This window comes from Lonchura striata, chromosome 1 (genome assembly GCF_046129695.1).
Source record: "Lonchura striata isolate bLonStr1 chromosome 1, bLonStr1.mat, whole genome shotgun sequence".
Classification (NCBI taxonomy): Eukaryota; Metazoa; Chordata; class Aves; order Passeriformes; family Estrildidae; genus Lonchura; species Lonchura striata.
In genome coordinates, this window is record NC_134603.1 from 27,441,229 (window position 1) to 27,462,431 (window position 21,203).

A 21,203-nucleotide genomic window follows, 5' to 3' on the forward strand; every position below is an offset into this window, starting at 1 on the left:
TAAACTCTTCCAGTAAAAGACTTGTCTGCATCATAAGCCCTTTTATTGTTAATGACATCTATACTCCAACCGCACAATTAAGGTTTCAATGCCTTTATATATCTGCAATGATAGCAGCCTGAGCTAGCAGACTTATCCTTATGGGATAGTAACACCTGAATTAGAAAAATAATCTTATGAAGATATAACCAAGTTAGAAAACTAAAGCTTACCTTCTTTTTCTCCCATAATTTCTAAGGTAAAGTGCAGTAGAGAGAGAAGTAACCAGGCAGACTATTCACATTACTGTGTCTTCCAGTGTTTCTACAAACTTGTATTCATTTTCCCCTACACTCCTGTTTTATGAAAACTGTATAAACATATGACACTGCTGGTTAGTCTTATTTTTTTTTCTCCAAAGAAAAAATCATTAATATTAATTCTTGTCCTCTCAAATCAAGGAACAGTGCCTGAAACTCCTTGATAGTGGAAGCATACTAGATTTCTCACAGGCTGATGGATGGCCCTGGAAGGGTGACATTAGCAGAAGTTCCAGGCATCACTGTTTCATGGTCTTACAACATCAGGTGCGTGTGGGTATCTACAGGTTGCTCTATCAATGACCTTACCAGATCAACCTGCACCAAGATGAGGTCAAGGACGTCACTCAAAAATATGTCTCTCATCACTCTGTGATGTGTCCCTTCCACACATCATGAGCCCTTTTGACAGCTTTTTGGTAAGGCCCTATGCAAAGCATGGAGCCTTAGACTCCCGCATAATTAGTCTCTGGAAAATCTGATTTTGAGAAGAGGATGTTTCTGAACAGCAGCATCCAATAATGTGAGATCATTATATATCTAACCAGGAACAATTTACTTAAGTTTTTTCCAACATTATGCTCTAAAATGGACATCTTGCAACTTTTATAGGGCAGGACTGAAAACTGAGATGATCCGGGAGAGGAAGAACCACAAGACTGTGAAAGCTGCCTAAGATGTACTGTTAATAGAGTCAACTTCCCTGCTTTCACAAAATGTGTCTCCATTTCTGTACGAAAAGTTTTGACACCAAAGAGATGGCAGCATAGTTAATGGCTATTGTCATGAAGGTTATTGCTTGCCAAATGGAACACTTCGTTCAACTATGAGAAAAAGACAGCTAAGTACCTTCCCATGCTGCTTTTCCTTTCCTAACCCTGCTGATGCCCCTCTAATAAACATACTTCCCTACCAGAGAGGGAAAAAAATCAGCAGCCAAGCCCTTCCTGCATTATGTAACCACTGCATTATAACACCACTGTTGCAATTTTACATTAATAAGCCCTGTGTTGGTGAAGGCAATAATTTTCTAAAACGAGTGAGAGACAGTGGATGCAGAAAACCTCAGACCATGAAAAGTCTGTTTAATATTTCAGTTTTCATTCTTACAGTTATCAGGGATCACAGTCTTGCCTTGTATGGATAATGTCTGGGAAGACACAATAAATAGAAGCAAGACAGAGCGATAAATGGTTCCAAATTCATAAATCACCATGGCTGAAATTCTCCCTGTGACCCACTCTTATGAAATTCAGGTACTACAGTCTGCAGGTTTCACTCCTTGGGGGTTTTTTGGGTTTCTTTTTTTACAGGTTAAAGTACGATGACTTTTCATCCCTAAACCCACTCCAGACCATACAGACATTATTGCATAGTGCAAAGTGCAAGACTTGGACACCCCTGGGGTTGCTGGGAGACCAGAAATTCCAGGCATTTGGGAAAGGGAAATATAAACAGCAAAACAATAAGCTCATGTGCTCAAGCCCCTGCAGCATGGTACAAGGTGTGCTAAACATTTTATCAGGGGGGAGAAGGGGGTTAAGAAGGGCTCTGCAGAAAAGCAACAAATTATTGCTATTATATAACTGCTATTAGGCAGGCTGCCTGCAAGCCTTTGTTGAACCTCAGTTTCATAAACTTAGGGTTAATTATTTCACTGTCCTGTTGCACTTGTATTATTTTGCTGGCTGCTTTCCCTCCATTTATTTAATATCTTTTGCTTTTTTGCACATTTTTAAGCTTACAAGGAAATAAATATCAATACTTGAGCATAAAAGTTTCATGAAAATTCAAGGAAACATCAGTGTCTTGGAATATAAACCGAGTTTTATTCACACAAAATCTGTAAGAAAGTTCAACACAAATTGATGCTAGCAGAAGAAAAACACAACAATATGCAGAAACAAAAAATAAAGTATTTTCTCTATAAAATGACAAAGACGGTGCAAAGAATGCAAAGACATACCTAGTCACAGTTACAGCAGCTCCACTTTCTAGGCTTCCTACATAACTTGAAAACTAAGCAACACATAGATAAAATAATGCATCAGATGACCTCTATCAATACAATCATCTATGTGTTCATATTCAGTCACTCACAGACAATCACTTTGACTTCAACAAGTATTAATTATCTTGGGTGCACTTTCAAAAACTGTTGGTTTACAGAGTAGATCAGACCACATAATCCAAGCATAACATAGCATACTTTCTATTTTGATAAACAAAGAAAGGAGAAACAGTAATAATAAACTCACTGAGGCAAAAAAAATATCACAGTTTTAAGGGAGGTAGGGAAAACATTGTACAGGTTAAAAAGTCATAGAAGAAATCATGGTAAATAATTGTCATTAAATGCAAGTTCTAGGAAAAAAAACCTCCCAACTCTTGAGTTCTACGGAAATGTTAGTGTTTACCTCTGATGACAGTGAAAAATAGTGGCTTGGCCAGTGCCAGGTGCAGCCTAGCTCTCTCTGGTTTTCCTCCTGCCCACCCTGAGAGACCTGGCAAATGGAAGCAGATTGGAATGTTTCTTCTGTGGCTGCACAGAGGTCCCGTGAAGAAAACTTCTGTAATCACCTGCCACTGCTGCTGGGGTCTTCCATGGAGCAACAGGACAGAAGCACTTTCTAGGCCTTAAGCTTTACTAGAAATAATTCCTCCATTGCTTGGGGGTTCATCTTTATACCCTTTTTCTTTCCTCAGATAGAAGGACTTAAATATGTGTGACAGATAAAATTGTCTCTCATTTACTCACTGATGCACAGCAGAGAACGTGCCATACCAGATCTGATAACCTGGCCCTGATGGACCTTAAACAGGAGTTTCAGAACCACAAGTCCCTGACTTTTTGGTCCTTCAAACTGTAGGAGAAAAGCCTTGCAAGCTCTTGTGCTGATTCAGGCTTTGCATTTTAAACCCTGCCATCAAACACCAGTGAGTCTTTCCTCTGCCTCTGACAAGGCTTACAAGGTTTATTTCTGTTTGCATCATGGAAATTTAACTACTTTAATACAGTGTGCCTAGCATAGGGCATACTGAGGAGAAGAGGGCATCTGAAGGGCTACAGGAAAATGGCATACTAGGGCTGACCCACGGAGACCCCAAAAACAATGGAGCTGACAAACACTGCATATCCAGAAGGCACAATCTCAGCTAGATTTGCCTGTATCTGCCTGCATTATTACTGTCGTTCAGATATGCATATAAAGGTGGTTTATGTTCTGTCTCTATTGCACTGGGTCTTGTGACCACATGGAGCTGTATCAGTGATGACGCCCCTGTAGTGATGAGAAGCTCCTCTGAAAGACGAAGGCAGAATTCTACCTTTGTGCTATTAAATCCAACATGCATATGCGGGGGAGGAAAGCTTATACCACATAAAAACACATTGCAAGCGCCTGAACACGCCCCCTCCAATTCCTTCCGCAGGGAGTTCAAATCCGCATTAATCTGCTCCGTGCTTGCAGCTCACAACCCGATTAGATCTCCCGGGCTCCACATCTCAGCCCACGCGCCTGGTTGTGCCATGGGGTCTGCTCAGCGCAGTGCGACGTGGGCTACCCAAGCTGCTCCCCAGTTCCAGACTGCTCCCCAAATCCAGACCGCTCCTCAAATACCAGTCTGCTCCCCAAATCCCAGGCTGCTCCCCAGATTCCAGGCTGGGCCGGTGAGAAAGGGCAGTGCCGGATTTACCCCGGCTAGCGCCACAGTTCGCAGCGGGTAACGCGGGAGGCGCAGCGCGGACCGGCAGAGCGGGACACGAGGTGACGGAGCCTCGCCCGTCACAGGCGGCCGCTGCTGCTCACACACCGTCAGCAGCGGGCCCGCCGGGCTGCCAGGGCCGCTCCCGCAGCTCCTACGTGCACACTGCCCGGAGCCGACGGGAATGCGGCGCCGCAGCGGGCAGCGAGCCCAGCCCCGCCCGGCCCAGCCCGGCCCCGGGCCGCGGCCGCCGCTCGGCGGGCGGAGCGCGGCGCTGCGGGCGCGTCCGGCCCGGGCTCCTTGGAGGCGCTCCACTGAGCGTGCCAGCATCGGCACAAGCGGGACGCGACACGAGTCGTCCCCGTTTTAAATCTCGCTCTGTGGAAAGTGCGGGCTGCCCAGCATCCATTCGTGGGTGACCGTGCTCTGAGCTCAGTCTGCCTCTCACTGCTGCCCACTTTAGGAACTGCAAAGCCTGATGAGAAGCTAAAATCGTCAGCACATAAAACAAGTAGAAATTAACTGTCATGAACGGCTTCACAAATCAAAGGACTTGCTCAAAGCTGTCCTGTCCATCTGTGTAAAGCAGTAATTCTCAAGAAGAAAATTACTATTCTACATGGCAATGCTGGTTTAAAACACAGCTGGGAAATCAAGTTCCTAAGTTACTTTCTTCCCCGGTCCCTTCCTGGTGAGAGGGAGACTAAAAGCAGAGATTCTGAGTTGAGATAAGAATGGTCGCATTGAAAGAGCTGCAGTCAATGACAAGTGTTGAGGTGGAACATTAATCCAGCAGCCCAATTGCTGTCAAATGAAGTTAACCCCCTCACTACCAAAACTCCAGTGTTTGACACACAGCAGCTTACGTCAATCCTAAAGGCCATTTTCTCCCTCCCCAGATCGTGTACTGATACTAAAATTGCTGACACTTTGATAAATTCAACTTCTGGAAATTGTTTTTCTATTCAGATAATTCTAGCGCATAAGTGCTACATAAGTGTTCACAATTTACGTATTCTGCATAGTATAGTTGAAATGTAAACTTCAGTTTTTTTCAGATAGAAGTCGTTATATGTGGTTTTGTATGATCATTTATAAAACTCCTTATGTTTCATGATAATTAATGGGTGCTGTACAACTAAGTTAAGGTCAGTATTTTTGCTCACATTATTATGACATACAAATATGCTTGCTTATTTTTTTTCAAAAATGGATGACTGTGATTTCACTTGAGCGCAAACATGATGTGAAACAAAGTCTTAGGCTAAAGTTAACACAAGCTTCTGCTCAGCTGTGTTTAAATACTAGTATTGACCAGCTCATTTGAATGTGGAACTGCCTGGAAGGCATTTCTCAATTTTTTCTTTGTGGTACTAAAGTTATTTGATATTTTGAAACCTGTCCTTGCATGCTGGGTGTGATCTCATCAGCTTCTGGCTGCAAAATACAGATCCTTATTTCTGACTCAGCTATCTACGTTGCATAGCATCAGCTACAGATTTATCTGTGCCTCAGATGAAAGCAGGATCATTACTGAGTCACTGTTCACTCAGGGACAAAAATGCCTAGATCCTTGTTATTTTGCCCACCATAGTATATTAATTTTAGTATTAATTTAATTTAGAATACAAAAGATAAATGCTGTCTCACTGGTCCAGTTTTTTGCAGCATGTTTTTTATCTCAGCTGGTATTCAGGTTCTTTTTGCAGTAGCATTATCACTAGCTTTGAAAGAGGAATTGTATTCATCTGATAGCTGGACAAATCTGTGCATACTGTTCTGAAGAACACTTGGCCTGGTACAGAGAGGAAAATGACTGATAGGACGTTTAATTAATCTGGCAGTGTCACATTGATTTGGGGTTTCATTATTTCAGAGGCAATCATTTGCCACTCATAAACTCACCTACATGTATGGTGGCTACACCTTCAGTCGTGAGAAATAACCTAGCAATAACAGATACTTAGGTACTGCAGAGACATGAAATAAATACATGGCCCTTGTCTTCAGAGGACTTACAATGTCATGCCCTGACTGGTTTTTAGTTGCAGACATTCTAGTAAAATTTGAAATGCTCAGGACTTTGCCTTAGAGAGTAAAACAATGCCCTCCCTTTTGTAGCGCAGGGACTCTGTGGACTCTGGGGCAGATTTTCGGGACCATGCAACAGGTGCTCTGGGAATAATGTCTTCACATCAATTGATGGGTCAGTGCCACACAGTAGCACAACCTTCAGGCTGGCTTTGCAATTCCACCTCTGAGTGTGGCATTGATGGCAATGGCAGGTGCACACACTCATGGATACAGAGACGTGTGGCTGCAGGTAGATAAAACAGGCATGAACTGCACTGAAAATCAGGCTTCATAAAAACACTGCAAGAATCCTAAGAGGCAGATGCAAAATGCTACCTGTGGCTTCCATCACATCAGCTCGGGAATTTAAAGCTCATAACAATGTCTCATAACAATGAAATAAACTGGCATCTCTGTTTATAGCTGCTCAAAGGGTGGATCAAATAATCATTTTGCTTTAATGTTGTAGTCAGTAATCATGGATATATGTGCTACCTTGTAGTATAATAAATTTTCTGTCTTTGCTCACCACAGAAGTGAAGGACTTGCTAGGACTTTTCTTTTGTGGGAATATTGGTTTTTCTCTTCTATTTCCTTACATCTTGGATTTGGGTAGGGAAAGCATATAGCTAAGACAGTTCTGCCAATTCTATCTTTGGTTTCAGAGATGTGAGCCCTAACTGAGTCATTAAGGCATGTATATTCCAAGGATGTTCTCTAACAGATTCATGTTCTCTAGGACATCAGCAAGGCTGATCTCACATTGTATTTTTATCCCAATTTCTGGGACCAATAACTATTCTATCACAAATTATGAATTTTCAGGCAAATGTGACTAGAGTCTCTGGGCCACTTTTAATCAAAATTTCATCTTTTTGAAAATTACATTAGTGCTGGTCAGGGATTAATAAAGGGCCAGAAAGAACTTGAAGATTATTGCTCCTGGTTTTTAATTATATATCATTGATTTAACTTAGGTAGACAATGCAAAGTAGTCATGTAAATTGGCATCTGTTGTGCAACAAACTGTACAACATGGAAGACCTTGAAGCACTGTGTCCTGCATGTATTTTCAGGTATTCTCTGATTAATGGCTGTTACAATTCAATGTTAAAGTCCTCTGCCCAAATTAAGGTACAAGTAGTACCATAATTCCAGTTGGTTTTTGTTTGTTTGTTTGTTTGTTTTTTTTAATTGTTTATATAGGAAGACAAGAGAGAAAGACAGAAAAAGTGAGATAAAGGGAGTAGGTGACAGACACTGTAAGCAGAAGATAATCACCACAATGGATCCAGTACCATCCTATTGGGCCTTCAGTGTCCTGGGCTTCTTGTTGGTGGGGTCTTACCCAGTTCATTCCCTGACTTTATACAGTCCCTCATTAGCATGAGAGGCAAGAGAATGTGTGTGTTTTACCACTCTGCTTGCTCAGGTCTCAATTTGGTGGTTGTGGGGGATCTATTCTGGGGGTCACAATGGAAGGCTGTGATGAAAAGTATCAATTTTGGTCCTGCCTTGGCAAGGCCAGATCTGAGACTTTGTTCCACTTGCAGCTTGTGCATAGGCACCCATTATATTTTCTGCAAGAGATTTCACCACCCAGTGCTTGTTTAAGGCATAAAAAGCAAATGTCATTAACCCTTTACTTACAATGGCCCTCATCATACGCTGGTGCAGAGGGTTGCTCCTCCCCAGGTGCAGCACTTCATATTTCTCCTTGTTGAACTTCATGACATTCCAGCTTACCAGTGTCCTGAATATTTTCTTATTTCAAATGTGCCTAGAAATGGCCTTCAGAATTTATTGCTTCAGAAGTAGTCAGAAGCTGATGAGATCACACCAGCAATGCAAGGACAGTGCAAGTTATTTTCTGAGCATCTGGAGGAAGCACTTGAGGTAGCAGAAAATCATGTTCCCAAAAGAAGGATTTATTAAGGTGAAACAACAAAGACAGGAATTCTTAGTAGACTTCTATATTGAATGTTCAGCAGTGGTAGGATGTCAGGCATAGACTTGAAAATTACTGTCTGTCCTTATGAGAAAGCATTAAAAGTCCCAGCAGACACCGGTTCTGCCAACTGGAGTGATAACTCACAGTTTGAAATAAATATCCCAATTATTCAATGCATTAAATGATGTCATTGTGCTGTTCCATATGAAAAAGAAGCTGTGGAGTTAAAAAATTTATTTGGTACAATCAAATTGTAGAAATGAATAAGCTTTTATCTCACCATAATCCTGTTGTAATAATGAACAGAATGGGCATTTTGTCTCACAAAAATTTGATAGGAAAGTAACTAGAAAATTCAGAGGAGCTACCAAATGCATTTCTATAAGTTTCCTGTGGTTCAGTATGGCCCTGGCTGCATTGGGATCATAAGTAACCAAAGGAGGAACAAATGACCATAATACACTGTTCCATTAAAATCAACACATGACCTTGTGTCTTGTGATAATGGGGTAATTTTTTTTCCAAGCATCGCATGCCAGCAAGACTTGCCAGAGATAAATTTTCTGGTTGACAAAAAGTGCAAAGAATGATACAAATTATTTATGTGGTTAATAATTTTGCATATGTGTTTACTCACTCCTCATGGAGTGAGTAAACCTATTTACTTTGTTTTCAGACAAAAGTAATATAGGTTTACTGCAGACTTTGTGACCTAGTTTTGAGATTATTGCTTTTCTTAGCTGTAAATAACAAAAATACCTTATTACAAACTTGACTTTGGTGTAATGTTTTATAATTTTATAGCTTTATAGTGATTGCTTCACGGGTTATTACACTGCATACAGATTACAAATAGTTCAAACTGATGTGCTCAAGAGACAGCACTGGAAATTGTTTGTGTCTCACCAAAACATGAGTGATACATCAAACTTGTCATCATATCCCTAGATGTGCCCAATGTCTGACTATGAGTGGAAAAAGAAAGAAAATATCAAATCTATTCAACAAGATATAAATAGTCTGGTCTACTGGTTGTATCCATCTGTTCTGGAAGGGTTTGTTTTTTTTTTTTTCCTGAAGAAAGAAAGTATCATTGCTCCCGCCTCAGCATAGAGAGATGAGGCTGAAGAGCTACATCCTTCTACAGTGTAGCCTTCTACAGTTCACTTGTAGCCCAGGAGGAAGATACTGCAGCCATCAATCATGAAAACGCCTTGTTATTTAAACCCACAATTAAAAGAATTAAAACCAACCCCTCTCCCCCCCCCCAAAAAAAAAAAAAAAAACTAACAAAAAAAAACCACCAAAACCCATGCACCCAAATTAATTTTTCTAGTTCCCAAAGGCACAATGTTGATTTTTTCCACTAAAATTCTTGATCTTAGTTATGTCTTTAGTACAAAGCTCAAAAGAAACCAGACAATCAAGAAAAGATATTAAAAGTTCCTCTTACTTCAACAAGTCTAAAGCTAAAAGGAGTGTCTCAAAAATATACAAGCATGCACAAGTCAAAGGCATCTACAAATAGACAAATGCTTCTGATAGATTTTTTTTTTTAAGCAAATGGAATTAGAGAAATTATTTTTAATAGATGTTGATAAGTTCAGCCATGCTTAAGCCCAGGCAAAACAGAATAATTTAGGTTGGATGTGGTCTCTTCAGATCTAGTCCAGTCCATCTGCTGAAGCAGGACAGGGCAGTGCAGGTTGTCCAGGACCACGTCCGCTCAGGTTTTGGAACGGCTTCAAGGATGGAGACTCCAGAGTCCTCCCGGCTGTGCTGCGAGGCGTGCCGAGGTTTGCAGCGCCGCGTCCCGGCGCGGAGCCCGGGCAGCGTGCGCTCCACCGGCAGAGGCGGCGCGGGAGCCAGCGGAGCGGCCGGCGCTAGAGGGCACGACAGGCTGCGGGAAGCGGGCAGCGAGCGGGGCAGCCGGGCTGGGCAGGCACCCGGGATGCACCGGCACAGAAACACTCGGGCTGGGCTCCCTTCACGCACTGCACTTCACTCTTTTTCAAGGTCTGGTCATACTCCTGAAGTGAGGCCCCTGCAGGAGAAGGGGATGGGCGTCTGTTGTCGCTGATGTCACAGAAAGTGGGGTAGAAAATGAGCATTTACAGTGACAGAAGGAGGTGCTGAATGGCCCAAATTTGTGCCTTCAGAACACAGAGATAACAGAAGAGTATGGACTGGGAAGTCAGAGTGCCATGTTAATAAAAAATGAGCCAGAAACAGTCAGTCCTTTGCCAAGACGGTGTTTTGCACTTGTGTTAAGGACTGACTTCATTCTTGCTGACCAAACAAGGCCATTGATTTGCAGCTCTGCAGGGGTCAGAGTAAGGCTTATGGAGGTTTGCCTCTGCTCTTTCCATGCTCCTGTTCACAGCTGTCCACTTCAGAAACATGGAGCTGAAATCCTACTTCAGCAGAGCTTCAGGAAGTCTGCTCTGGGACAGGGGACTGTGTGAAATGACAGTAATGCAAACCAGTTCAGGTGATCTGCTTGGTAGGAATTTGGCAAGCAGAGATGTCTTTGTCGTCAGCTAATTTCTACATTTTCCTTATAAGTCCCTGTAGCTTTGCCTCAGGTCACTGCAGAAAGCAGGGCAGATTCCTTCACATGTCTTGAACTAAATTACTTATCAGCAGAAAGAGAGTAAAGTGAACCAGCTTTGACTAAAATAAGAAGTAATTGAGATTTACCATGGCTTTATGTATCTCACAATACTGTTGAAAGGCCTTTTCAGGAAGGTAGAAATCACAGAAACAGAAAGATAACACAGACATGTGAGGAGGGGACTGAATAGAAACCTGGGAAACAAAGAGTGAAAAAAAGACAAAATACCTTTCAGGGATCAGCAGTCAAAACTGAAAGGACAGAAGGATCATGCTTATTCCTGCCTTTATGGTTCCATTGGTGCTTTGTGACTCATCACTGGAGGTGCCAATTTATTTTTTTGGCTGGATTTCTTGCTGGCCTATGACTCCTGGGCTACTAGGGACATGATGTGGACCAGGCATCTCTTTTGGCAGAGGTGAGGAAAGATGAAGTGCCCATGACCTGCTGCTCTTGCCAGCAGATTTCATTCACATTTGACTGAGATAAAATGATAAAGGGCACTACTGGCCACAGCAGCAAGGAACTTCTGCCACTCTGGGGTAGACCAGGCTGGCCTCATGTCCACCCATGTGCAAGAGGAAAACAGTTCCTAATTCAGCACTTAATGAGTGAAGCACTGAAGCCTGTGCTGCTTGTCCTCTGCCTTGTACTAGGGGTGCTGGGGGTGAAAAATGCACCCCAGCCCTGCAGGAGGCTTAGCTGGCTGTTCATCAACTTCATGAACTGGTGAGACATGACTGAACTGCAGCATCCCAAAGTCCAGGTTAATAATGCCCAAAGATAGTATGATTCCCTCACCTCACCATCATTTTTCAACATAAAAATAAAAGAGTGAAAATACTAAGAAAATAAATTTTTACTAAGAATACTGAAGAAAACTTTCCATAGAGTAATAGGAATTTCTCCAGTATTTACTAAGTCCTGCAAAATAATTTTTCATGTGCTAAACTATTTTCTCATTAAATTTATTTTAAGAAAAGTAAAAAATTAAGCATTTATTTGGTATTCTTATGTACTTTTCTTAAAACCAGGCAAAAAGGAAATCTGGTACTTATTCTGTTTCTACAGTAGCACTTTGACAGCTTGGAATGAAAGCAAACATGAGAGTATAGGTCATTTGTCTGTGTATAAGATATCCATTGTCAAGGATGGCAAAACAATTTTATTTTCCAAATTATAAAGCATAGTCTAATTGGCCAGCACTAATCATGTGTCTAAAAACAGTTTGGGAATGCTGTTCTTGTAGCAGGGCAGCATTTTTTTCCTGGAATCTACTCTAAATTATTTTTATTAGCTAGCTGGTTTGGTTTGGTTTGGTTTGTGTTTTGTTTTGTTTTACAGCTTGTTTAATGAATCTTTGAAAACTCTTAATCCTCAGATTCTGTCCTCTGACAACAGATTCTGGACCAGTGACCTAGGAAAAGCAATAAAGCATTTAAGCAAGCTGTTGTCCCTGAAAAGTAAGTGCTTTATGAGTGTATCTCACAGTCTTGTAGCTGGGTATTTAGACAGACTGTTGGAAGCGATGAGTGGACAGAGCCCCGTGGGGTTTCTGGAACACCTCTGCATATCATACCATAGCCCCTATCACAGCCTGGATCAGGCAAAGGGCTGGGAGGGAATGCATGCTCTGACATTCAGTTGGATCATTCAGACATATAAGATCTGTGAAATACCTTTCTGAATTTAATGAGATAACTTAGGACAATTAATATGTTTTATCCTGGGATGACAATATTCAAAACCTTGTGAGCATTGTGGTGAATGTAGAGTTCTGTTTTCCTCATCTCTTCCCAGATATGTACCAGAAGAAAAAACCCAAGTGTAAACACTAGGCCACTAAAAGGATCATAAAAATGCTTCAGTGTCAAGGAATTTATTAAAAAGCAACATTCTGACAAAAATTTCACTCACTGACTGTATTTGCTGTTTTATCTGAAATCTCTTTTTTAAAAATATTTTAGATGTCAGGCACTAGGTAGGTTTCCTGAAGCCCCAGAATAAAATATTAAGTTGTCAGATTTCTCCTGCATCTTGTGTTTGCAGGAGGGTCTATTTCCCAGCTGATATCCATTAGTTACTGACTTCTTTGGTTTGAGCTCCTTTACTTTGACTCCTGTGGAGCCTTTCTCGAGTTCTGTAGTATGGTAATGACTTATTTAGGGATTTTGCTTTTTTTATTGATTAATTGAGGGGATACTACCCCTACAACAGTAGGGTTTTTTCCCTGTTGGCCCAGCACACTGCTGATGTGCCACACAGGCTCCGTGTGTTGCCCACTCTGAAGTCAGTGGGGGTCACTCCATGAACCTGCCTGGGACAATAGGCATCTGAATGGGCTACTTACATGGGACTTGTGGCAGTACCAACTGCTTTTCCTCTGTTGTGACTGACTTTTAGTGCAAAGGATTCTGCCAGCCTATCTGGATTTCTCTAGGCCTGCCACAGTACTTTTTGAATGGCAATTCCCTCCCTGAGTATGGACAAGAGCAATAGCATTGACATTACCTTATAATTCAGTTTCCCATTCAGCAATGGAATTTTCTGTTTTGAGATACAATAATTTTGTGCCAGAGAAATTAAAGATGGTATAAACTTAACCAAAATACTGGAGGCAAACAGGCATGAAAGCTGCCTTCTGGATACAAGTGTTGGAGACCTCTGTTAGGCCCACCTATTGCAGAAACAGATGTGAGTAATTAACTACCAACTCAAGCTAGCTGCCTCATCCTAGATAAAATGCTTGAAGATTAATCACAATCTGAATCACTTTTTTTTTTTTACCTGATCTGTAGTGAGATTTCTGACACATGTGGCAGGAATATCAGGATTGTGATATGCAAAGAGACTACATGGTGGGGTTTGGTGCTGGGGGCTCAAAGTGATGCAACAACAAAGCTATGCATATAAAAAGGGAGCTGCCAAGCAACACATTTCAGGCTAGCAGCTAAGTTACCTGGTAAGCCCAGTGGTTCCCTCTGTTTCCATGTGTAAAGAAGAAACACTGGATCCCATCTGCACAATTGTCTTTCCAGCCAGCTCAGATAGCTGAATCTTCTCTGCTTCCCTGCTGGATTTTCCTTATGAGTTTTGAATGTAATGGGAAAATGAAAACCATTATTCTTTATTTTTCGTACTCCATTTTCTGATCCAGCTACACCAGGTCCTTGAAAATTATCCAAGAGAATTCAATCCTTCATCTTACATGTTGTTATAAATATCTGAGTTTGAATCTCCTTGCCTCCCCCCATCTCTTCTCTCTCTGGATATAGAATCTATAAATTAGAAAGAAAGGCAGGTGTAACTGTTGCTCAATAGTTTGCTGTGACCTTAAACAACTAAATAAAGTTATTATAAAAGGTGCTAGAGACTTATCTTTTAAAAATCATGGATTTCAGTGGGACTACCTATGTGCTTTAATATGCATGTTTGTGTTTATAGATATGTTTGTACTACGTTTTTTAATTGCAATCTGGGATAATAAATGTTGCCATCCCAATGTGGCAATTCTGCTGGCAATAACATGATCTCTCATTGCTGTGTTGATAAGTGTCTGAGAAGAAAATTTATGTCTGGGGTTTATTATGGCATGCACTACACAAATCACTGTACATGTCAGTAGCAGATAACCCTCCCAAAGACCCAAATTACAGTTAAACATTTTTTCAATCTCATTGTCTTCAATGGAGGTCATTGACACCCAACCTTTCTATAAAAATGTTTTGCACTCCAGTTCTAATTGCTTCCTTCAAAACAAAAGCATGCAGGGCTCGTGCATAGCACATACTCTCTTTCCTTAGGTGATTATTGCCATGCTTTCACATGAACTCACTTGAATGATGTGCTTGCTGAAACTCAAGGCTCCAGGCAAGCATGAAAATCTGATCTGATCTGTCTGCACAAATATATTCTGGCACAGCCTGCTTGGAGTAATTCAGGATTGAAAGTTTGACCTAAGTTTATTTATCAACTCCAGACTCACTGTGAAATTCCAGCAGGTTGGTGAGTCTCCCAAGGCAAAGTATAAGTTTGACAGATACTGACTTTCCCTTGAAGTCTGAAGAGAATATGGAGTCACACTGGAATAGCTCAAATAAAATAGGAAATGAAAGATGCAAAGAACTAGGATGAAACTTCAAGGCTAGTAGTGCAAGCAAGGCTCTAATTTCTTCAGAATCCTTACAACCAATTAATTTGTCAGAACAGGCTTAAGACCATGCTGCTTATTGAGACTAAAAGAAGAATAACCTTTTATAAACTTAAGAAATTATCAGAAATTTGATTCTATTTCTATAATTTGTCAGTGTCCATATTTTCTATCAGAAAGTGTGTAGCTGGTAATCTTCAGTGCAAGATCTCTCACTTCTAGCCTAGCTGGTAAACAAAAAGTGAATCCACATTTCTTGTTGTAGAAGTCCGCTCAATGTAGAGCAGAAGAAACTATGAACAGAAAAGCTAAAGCCCAGTGTTTCTAGAGGTGAAAATGTCTCCTGCTTGTGTTATTGTTACCAAGAAACGATTTTCAACAAATGATCACAGGGTGGATATCCTTGAAATTAATTACACCTTCAGAGCTCACTACTGGAGAGTGAAGCTGGAGAACACTCCTTGAAACCCTGAAATAGCTTTTCTGCTTAGACTTTCAGTGGAACTTTGCTCAGAAGAAAGGGGTTGGACCCAAAAAATGGGTGCTAATATCTCAGCTTTATTCATGACGCAAACAATTTAAATGCATACCTTGCAATATGTGAGATTTGCTATCAGATCAAAGACAAAATTTCTTCTTATATATTTGTTGTTTACACCTAAAAATCTAACAAATCTTAGCCAAATGTAGCTGCAGAAGTACAAATATTAAAAGAATTCTGCAAAGAAAATAGTCATATCTGGACTGACAACTACTCTGGCACCTCATGTTTCAACAACATACAAATTAATAAACATACCCTACACTCAGAATTTTGCTGTCTTTCTTGATAGACCAAAGAAGCAGCCATAAAAATAAGCATTTTTTTCAAGCCTAATTAGTACAAAGTGTGGAACAAAACATTTTCTAAAGCAGTTTTTGCCACTGTTCTTTAAAAGGTTTTGCTGGGACACTGCATTCATGAGACTTGCAGCTTTCTAGCCAAAGTGTTCAGACATAAGACTTTTGCCAGCCAAGGTCCACATGCTGCTAATTAGGTCCTGGAGATTCTTTGTCCTCCAAGAGTTGAAGCTGGTGAGTTCCTGAAGAAAAATGTGAAACATTCAGGGGTCTAGAGTGAGAGAAGGAGAAAAAAAGGATACTCAACTACCTTAGTAGGACAGTTGTGATTTTCACATGGATATGAGACCCATCTTCCAATCCCCAGAGATACTGCATTCATTACATACAGTGACTGCTTATCCTAAGTCATTGCTTGGGCCAAGCACTGGCAGGACTCTAAATGCCTTCTCCTAGGATTAGTTTCTGTATTCCAATGTAAAGATGAAAAGAAGAACCTGCTCAAAGGCCATGAAGTGGCTTGAGCCGTTGGACTCTAGTCACTGACTGAATACTTTTGCAAGGCAAGACTAGTTAGTACCAGTGTTAGCCTCAGGGCTACATTACACTCCATAACAACACTGTGGGAAATTCATCCTGGCCTGGCTGGACAGAGCAAGACACTGGGGGAGGCACTGAAGTATCGGAGGTAAAACCCATCAGCATCTCTTCCTGGGTCTGCCAGAATAAACAAAGGGATAGATGTCAGTTATGTGGCTTGTATGTAGGGCAAATATACACTTAATCTTCTAGTAAATCACCTTTTTTCACACAAAGATCATCAGTGATCCCTAGAAGAACAGCTGCTCAGACACGTTGGGCCCTGGCCTCAGAAACCTCCCACACCAATGTCATGAGTAAAAAGCTATAAAAGAGTTGGTCTGCCAGATTGGAGGGTCAAATAGCAGCCTGGAAGGGCATGTAATAGGAAAGCGTGTAGCTACTGATATTCATTCTTCTTTCTTAATGACCTTATGCAGATGCAAATAGTTAGATTTTTTAAAATGAAAAAGTAAAAAATAGGTGACCCTCATAAAAAATTTTTAATTTTAATCACACTTTCATATTGCTGAAGTATGTGCTTCAACTAAGAATTTGCACTGATTTTAATATTTTTATTATTAAAAAATGTCTATATTGGAAAGTATAATCTTCTGAAACACTGATCTAGAAAGATCTGCTTACTATCAATCTCTTCTAAAGACAATCACTATTTTTATTTCCTTACAAGAGGACCAGGCAGAGGGGAGATAAAACTGATTTAAAATCTCAGTAAAAAAAGAACATAAATTTACTCATTTCAAAGAACAACCACTAAGCAAAACAAGCTCACTCTTTATTATATGCCATCAATTAAATGCATTATCTTATGCCCTGTGTTCAGCTCATATCTACAGAAATTCTATTATTACTGTCTTTAATAATAAATTTTAGCAAAACAGTAAGCCCACAGAAATAGTGTCTTCATCGTCTTATTAGAGATAGTGACATATTTGCAAAAATGAAATTTTAGGGGGGCAGGCTCATATTTTTCTGTTCTTTATAAAAGCCCTTTTTATTTTTAGTACCTGACCATTTTGCTTAGCAAAACAAAATGTTCTTTTGTATATCCATATGTGCATGTGTCTGGCAGTTACCCCTTCCATGTTTGAATCTGTTGCCCAAATTTGAGTAAAATATCGTCTCACAGTTTTTCTCTCCTGCAGGTTGCATGGAGCAGCCAAGATGGGAGGAGACCATTCCATGCCCCCTCTGGGGAAGGGCTATGACTTCCTTTGTGTTTGCTGCACAGACATTTCAAAGAGGGCAAAGAAATCATTCCCACTGACAAGTCTCACAGTTCACAGAGGCTTCTGAAATTTGTGTGCCATGGATCTTACCCTGTCTCACTGCAAAATAAATTATTTATGGATGGCACAATAGTGTTGGCTTTCACTGAAGATGTCCAAAAAACCAATCAATACCTAAGCATTGAGGAAGTTTATAAGGGCTGGTGAGTCACCATGGGCAGCACTGACAGAGCATTTATCAGTTTGTCTGTCTCTGGTTCTGCCTTTATCATTAAATGGGCAAAATAAAGACATGACATTTTAAATTGTACACACAGGTAGCTACAGTTTTTCTCCTATTTTATCTGTCAAGTATCTCTTCAGCTACTCTTTCGGAAGCTTATAAATTAGTTTGGAACTGCAACCTACTTTACCCAATTTTAATAAAGACACTTAGGAACACCATTCGTCATGTCATCTTAATGCAGGAGTTATCATTACCAGAGTGAACCAAAATAGTCAATTTAAGTAGAAACTAGATATGTCAAGAGTTTACATCTACTTGCAACATTTTGCTTGTTTCATTAAACCCATCAAGGATTTAAATCAGGAACTTATCTAATAAGGCACTTTGCAGAAGAAACATGATAGCAAAGGTCAGAGCATTTCAAGCAGGAACAGGACCACTGTGGAAAGGTTCATGAACTTTCAGTTAAGTAACTGGCTTAACCTCCCAGCATTCCTGGTCCAGATACAGTCATTAAAGCAAGAAGCTCCTTCAACTGACAGTATTTCTATGCCCTTCTCAGCATTTGAATGGGAAGGAAAAAATAATTTAGAGGTTTTTAAAAAACTGGCTAAATGAATTCATGATTTTGAATGTCCCTCCTACATGTCATTTATGTGGGAATACAGAAGAAACCAGGGGAACAGTAAATAAAGATATACCAAAGATTTCTGCCTTGAACAGAAAATGATGCCTAAGAACATGATTCTGTACAGCAATGACAAGTAGTGACATCCTCAGAAGTGTGGTTTGAAGGTGTGGAAAGATTTAGTTCTAGAGAATAATAAAATCTAATTGAAGGATAGGTTGGAACTGCTACAAGAGAAGATGAAATTGAAAAAACAAAGAACAACTAAGTCAAAAGGGCAGTTCTAAAATGAAATCAAGTAAAGAACCAACTACTATTCAGCAATGACATTGGTGTTTAGAAAATATTGGGTGCAAATTCTGTTATTCCAACCATCTTAAAATCAGCTGAGGATCTCAGTGTCTCATACCCTCATTGCTGCCATGTCCTTTCTTCCAGCACCAGCAAACATAACCTTTCCACTGTTTGCTAACATAATTTTCTTGTTCTGTCCTTTGGATTGTGTCACCACCTCTATGAATCCTGGCTATATTTTTTTTGTCACATCAAATACATATAACTCACTTTGACTTTCAAGATCCTTCACAGACTTCTTTCTCTTGACCTATTATTTGAAACTGGGAATCCAAGTGCCAGCTCTAGTCTCTGACCAGCAAGTGTGGTCTTAGGCTTCTAAGTAAGCATTTTCAAGCAAGACAAAGTGTTTAATGGCCTCAGTGATCTCAGAAAGAAGCATACTTGCTCCAAACTGAGGAGTTCTTTTATTCTTGGAAAACGAGGAAAAGGGAAAGGAGGAAAAGTTTCCTCTGCTACTTTTTTATGGAAAACAGCTAGGTGTGGCAGGCAGCCAACCAGAGACAGGTTTGTTAAAAACACAGTAACTTCTCTAGAAGGATGCTTTTTCTCCCGAGTCTGAAACTAGCTGTAGTTTCTGTCAAAATACTACTGCACATTAACCAAAATCAGCAGCAGAATGTGTGTTTATACAGCACATGTTTTGTGTATATATCGACACACACACATATGTACACATACATAGACAGTAAACTGTAAAAAGACTGAGGCATAGGTCTGGACAGTGGCAAAAGGCTGTGAGGAGAGGGAAGAGAGGGAATGAAACCTTTACCAAACCAAGCCAAACTTCAGCATGCTCTGCTGAAGATATGATGTGTCCTGATGACCATGACTAGGGATTTGCTGTGTGTCCTTCTGGACAGGTGGCTTTCCCCAGCTGACAGACTGGAGTTCAGCTCCAGTGAGCTGCCACTGCTGCCACACAGCTGGGCAACAGGGCAGAGCATCTGTCCCAATAATCATTTGTGATCACAAACCTGAAACCCGAGCAAAAACAATTCCGAAATCTTCTCATGGTATTAACAGCTATGCATTTAGGTTGCAAAATACTATCTTATTTGTTAGAAAAAAAGGGTCTTAAGATCTGTTAGTTTTCCTGTAACTATTCTAATGAAATAGAGAATAGGCACAAATTTGGAAATAAATCAGATTTAATCAAGTTTTGTTCTGATCTAAAGATTCAATGAATAAATTCTTCACAAATATCCATCATCTGAATTTTGATTCTTCTTAAACACTAAAACCTACAGCTATTTTTATACTGAATTTTAGATTATCTATATCTACCTCCTCTTGCCCTCCTCAGAGAGCTCCACAAAGTGAGACTGCAGGTTGATGGCCTCCTGCCCAGTTGCAGACAGGTAACCCACAGATAACTTCTGTGATCAACACACTGGGGCTAGAGAAAAGGTTCTCAATGGCAAACATAAGAAAATGGACTCCCCACACGTTTACTATGGATATATTTTAGTCTCATAAAGTTTAGAAGGGAAGAGCCTAGCTAAAGTTGACTGTGGAAGAGCATAAGCTCTGGTGCTACTGCAGCTGCCAATTCATTCCACAGCCCCTTCTTGCTCATGTTCAAGACTGTCAGTGACACGGATGCAGGTACAGCCATACCACTAAAATGTTTCAAGTTTCAGGAAGACACACAGCACCACAGAGCATGGCCATGTCATTTCTGACCTCTGCAGCAGATGAAAAGTGACTCAGAGAAGGGGCTGCCAATGAGCTGTGCAGTGTGGCTGCATGTCTCATTTCTGTTTCAGAGGGGCTGTTCCTAATTTGCACTGATGTCACCAAGTGTAGTCAGGCATAGATGGTATGAAAGTCAAATACAGTCGTAATTCGTTGTGTTCTACCCCACCAAGATGAAAATTAGATGTCTTTCCTTTTTACCCGGTAGTTATGAACCCAGTGCTCCCTGCTTGTGCAGTGCAGTTAGACCACATAGTGAAAATGCCCAGGTAAGAAGTGAGGTATTGATGGATGTTACTACTATGTGATCTGAATTCAGTCATACCAGTGATTAATTTTTCTTGTACTTTGGGAAAGCTGCAAAGCAAGGCATAACCTCTGCAGAATAACAATGAACACAGCCAGAGAGAGCAGCAAATTGCATGATACATGAGCACATTCTAAATGCTGACTCACAGCAACCCCACATTTCTCCCTGCTGCCTTCAAAACTCTCCCTAAACTACTCATATACTCAGTTTACAGTATGATTCACAGGGTCTCTGAAGCACTCCCACCCCCATTCTTTGGCTTTTTATTTTCCTTCTACTCCTACTCTTTCCGTTTTTCCCCTGATGCCTGCTGTACCACTGTTTTCTAGATCTGTCATCATTACTTCCGCCAGTCCTTGAACATAGGAGCAGGATCTGTGAAAAAACTGCCAAAACCCTTTTCCACGCACTTCCTCCTATCTGCAGCTCTCCTGGGCTGAATTTAGTCCACTTTTTACTTTTTTCTTTAATTGCATCAATTATGAATACAGATAAAATTAAATCAACTGCATAGGAGAATCAAATG